This window comes from Otolemur garnettii, unplaced genomic scaffold (assembly GCF_000181295.1).
Source record: "Otolemur garnettii isolate 467f Iridium unplaced genomic scaffold, OtoGar3 scaffold00016, whole genome shotgun sequence".
In the NCBI taxonomy this organism is placed as follows: Eukaryota; Metazoa; Chordata; class Mammalia; order Primates; family Galagidae; genus Otolemur; species Otolemur garnettii.
This window is the reverse complement of record NW_003852411.1, coordinates 14,812,521-14,817,269: the sequence shown is the minus strand read 5'-3', so window position 1 is coordinate 14,817,269 and position 4,749 is coordinate 14,812,521. Positions and strand designations below refer to the sequence as shown.

Below are 4,749 nucleotides of genomic sequence, written 5' to 3'. Positions count from 1 at the left end.
CAGACTCTTAGGCTTAAGTGATTCTTTTGCCTCAGCCTCCTAAGTAGCTGGGACTACAGGCACCTGCCACAACACCCAGCTATTTTTTGTTGTTGTTGCACTTGTCATTGTTGTTTTAGCAGGCCTGGTCTGGTTTGAACTTGCCAGCCCTGGTGTATGTGGCTGGCACCCTTACCCACTGAGTTACGGGTGCCCCCCACTTCTCTGTAATTCTTCTTGAACATTTTTTGGAACTTGGTGTTCTTTCCGTTTGTCTCTTAACCTTTCTTATTTTCTGTCTTTGCTCCATTCTGAGTAATTTCTTCAGATCTGTATTTCAGTTTACTAATTCTCTTCAGATAGGTTTTATCTGTTTCAGACGTGTGTGCTTTTATTCTAGTGTCATGTTCTTTTCTTATTTTTATAAATTGATTAATTTTCAACACTTTATGTGTAGTTAATATATTATTTTCTGAGGTCCTGGGGGTGCTACTTCTCTGTTTCTGCTTATCTTTTTTCACAACAGTTTGTTTTCTTATGAGTTTGTATCTTTGGATTGAAGGTGCATTGTTTGAGCTTTATCTGTGGAAATTTTGCTGCTGTCTAGATTGAGGATATACTGTTCTGAAAGACTTTTTGTTTGATTTTGCGTAGTAGCCAGGGCTGTCATAGGTTTTGGACTACTTTTTCTGTTAAATGTTCTGATTGGGGAATCTCTATATTTCCCTGCAGTGAAAATTTAAACACCAAATCAGTTAAAGGCAAGCCTGTGGTTAAAAATTCTTAATGAAAGACTTATTTTGTTCTACTTGACCATCTGTGTTATTGAGATAGAAAATCCTCTAAGGATAACTATAATATTAGGCCACTCTTATAACTGCTTTACCTTTATTTCCTTCTTTTTTTTTTTTTGGCCTCTAGGGAAATTCTTTTTTTCTTCCAACTCAGAAATATATATATTTTTTAAGTTTATTATATTTAACTCAACATTTCTAGGGATTTGTAGCAAATAATTTCTCAAGTTATTTGGTTCATTATATTCCCCCAAATGGAAATGCATAAAAGTTTTTTAGAATTAGATAAAACCCATTAATAGGGACATAGGGCAAACCTGTCTTGTAAGGAATTGCATAGTTGAACTGTATAATAGTTTTTAATATTTTCCTGAGGTGGTCAGGATTTATCATGATAGTAAAAGTTTTTTCTTTGTCATACAAAAATGTTATTTTATGATACTAAATCAACCAAAAAGTTGGTAGAGTCAGATATGTCACAGCATACCAAAACTTTTTGTCCTTTATCCCAGATTGCTGTAGATCCTGTAATAAACTATATTACACAGTTACTCCATTCCTCTTACTTTCTAGTAGGGTTGGAGGAGTTCAGAAGTGGCAAATTAGCTTCTTTATGTCCTCTTGAAGACAGCATATACTTGGGTCTACCTTTTTTAAATCCAATCTGGCTATCTCTGCCTTTTAATTTAGACTTAGGAAAAAATATGAAAATAATTCAAATAGTTTCCATATATTCATAGTCAGCATCTCTCATCACTATTTCATACTTACTAGAACCAGTAATCTAACATTGGTACAATACTCTTTACTAAACTAAGAATGTTATTCATATTTCTGCAGGTTTTCCACTAATGTCCTTTCTCTAGTTCCAGGATACCATTTTGGGTCCTGCATTGCATTTAGTTGTCTCTGATCCCAACAAAAGAGCTATCTTGGGGGCTGTTTTTATAGAATCCTTTTTCTCTTAACTCTCAGGCGCCTACCTCTGTATCTTTGTATGTCTGGTGATTTTTTTCAATTATGTAGTCATGTTAAAGAGTTTCTGGATTTTGTTATCTTTTTAAAGAGTATTGATTTTTATTTTAGCCAGCAATTAACCTGGCTAGACTCCATACTTCAGAAAAGATCATTTCTTTTATCCTTCCAGGTTTTGTTTTTGGTTGGTAATCTTGTAGTTTCCCTTACTCATATGCCACAGTCCAAGATCAACTAGAGATCTGGGTGGAGTTTATATACGGATTTTGTGGAATCTTTTGTCTCTCTTTTCCAGAAATTTCCCCATCACTTCCTAGCCGGTGTGGCAGACTGAACTTGACCTCTGGCTCTTTGAACCATTAAAACTGTGGCCTTTTACTGGCATTTTAGGTGCCTTAAAGCATTGATAACTACTCTATAAATGTAAATCTTACCTACTTCAATTTTCTTCTTTCAGGGATAAGTTCTTCACTTTCTGTCAGCTTTTGGCCCTTTTCTTGTGCTTTTCAATGGTTTTGTTGTTGTTGTTTTGTTTTGTTTTTTTGAGACAGACTCTCACTATGTCTCCCTCTGTAGGCTGAGGCAGGTTGATTGCTTGAGCTCACAAGTTTGAGACTTTGAGACCAGCCTGAGCAAGAGTGAGACCCCATCTCTAAAATTAGCCAGGCATTGTGCAGGGGACCTGTGGTCCCAGCAACTTGGGAGGCTGAGGCAAGAGGATCACTTGAACTCAAGAGTTTAAGGTTGCTGTGAGCTATGAGTCCATGGCATTCTACTAATGGCAACAAAGTGAGACTCTGTCTCGAAAAAAATAAATAAAAAATAAATATCCTCCAAATAAATGTTTTCTAGGATTTACTTTATGAAATATTTTATACATTTGAAAACAATATGTTAAGTGTTTGAATTAAATGAAATTGCTGGTGTTCAGCCATTTTTAGCCTGCAAAAATGGAAAATGGAAAATTCATATGATTAACTTAATATAGGTTAAGAAACATAATAATAAATGACTCTCAAGTCAACAGCTAAGAATTTACTAAAACTGTTGAAGTGTTTTACATACCCGTCCGTCTGCCTTCACTTAGTTCATAACCATTATCTAAAAGTGTTTGTGTTTTTCTTTTCCTTTTTTCTAGTTTTATTTTAACTCTTCCTTAATTCTTTTATAGATTTACAACAAATAATCTCTATCCTTGCATGAGAATATTCATTTTTATAAACATGTTGCATAACCATGCTTGTTTTCATCTTTATACAATATAGATCACTGTATAATGTACATTCTTCTGTGGCTTTTTTATCAGGTGTGCTTATCTGAGACATCCAGGGTGATACATGTAGCTCTAGTTCGTTGATTTTCACTGATCTCTAGGATTTCATTTCATGAATGTGTCAGAATGATTATATCATTCTTTTCAGGGTGGACAAGAGGTATAGTTCCTAAGTTTTTGCTATTAAGATAATGTTGTAGGATTCTCCATACTTCCTTCCAAAAAGATTGTATTAATTTGAAGGCTGGGGAATCCTCAAAGAACTCAAATTAGACCTCCCATTTGATCCTGCAATCCCATTACTGGGCATCTACCCAGAAGGAAAAAAAAAAAATCTTTTTTTTTTTTTTTTAAGAGTTTGTTGCCCTTGGTAGAGTGCAGTGGCATCACAGCTCACAGCGACCTCTAGCTCTTGGGTTTAGGCAATTCTCTTGCCTCAGCCTCCTGAGTAGCTGGGACTACAGGTGCCTGCCACAATACCTGCTATTTTTTTGTTGCAGTTTGGCTGGGGCCAGGTTTAAACTGCTACACTTGGTATATGGGGCCAGTGTCCCACTCACTGAGCCACAGGCACCACACAGAAAAAAAGTCCTTTTATCATAAGGACTTTTGCACTAAATTGTTTATCACAGCTCAGTTTACAATTGCCAAAATGATTGGAAACAACCTGATATGCCTACCAACCCAGGAATGGATTAAAAAGCTGTGATATATGTATTCCATGGATTACTATTCAGCCATTTAAAAAGACGGAGACTCTGCATCTTTTGTATTTAACCTGGATGGAGGTAGAACACATTCTTGTGAGTAATGCATCAGAAGAATGGAGAAGCAAGAATCCAGTGTACTCAATTCTAATATGAAGGCAATAGATGATCTAATACAAGGGAATGAAGTGATTGGGGAGAGGGAAATGAGGGGTTACCGTGTGTGACACACTTCTTGGGGGCCGGACAGAATTATAAGAGGGACTTTACTTAACAACCGCAATCATTGTAACCTAAAATTCTTTGTACCCTCAATGAATCCCAAACAATAAAATTTAAATTAAAAAAAAAGAATAATGTTGCTGTGAATATTCTAAGAGTCTTTTGCTGCACGTGTGCAGTGGCTCCTTTCAGAGTGGGAGATTTCAAACTTGTTTGACTGTGACCCACAGTGAGCTTAAATATTTTACAATGCAACTCAATGTAGACTCACAGATGAAAACAAATTTTTTTCTTGAAATAATATTTACTTAAAGTAAATGGTATATACTTTGATCTTTTATGTTTAAAAAAGTAGTTGAAAAAATAATATCACTAAGTTGATATTATAAAAGGAGTGAAAAACACTGTGATAATTTTCAAAACACTAGGCCAACCCTGTATCCCAGCACTTTGGAGGCCCAGGCAGGAGGATAGCTTTAGGCCAGGAGTTTGAGACTAGCTTGGGTAAAATAGTGAGGCCCCATCTCTACAGAAAAAAATATATATATAGCTGCATGTGGTGGTGTGTGCCAGTATCCCACCTATTCAGGAGGCTAAGCAGGAAGATCACTGGAGCCTAGGAGTCCAAGGCTACAACAAGGAGTAAGATGCTGTTTAAAGAAAAAAGAAGGCTCGGCACCTATAGCTCAACGGGCTAAGGCACCAGCCACGTACACCTAAGGTGGCGGGTTCAAATCCCCAGCCCGGACCTGCCAAACAACAATGACGGCTGCAACCAAAAAATAGCCGGGCGTTGTGG

General features: G+C 36.6%; 1 protein-coding gene across 2 annotated transcripts in view; it reads left to right on the top strand.

Moving 5' to 3' along the window:
• Positions 1-4,749, top strand: part of RALGPS2 (Ral GEF with PH domain and SH3 binding motif 2) — a 117,810-nt gene that overhangs the window by 22,774 nt on the left and 90,287 nt on the right. The window lies entirely within an intron of this gene.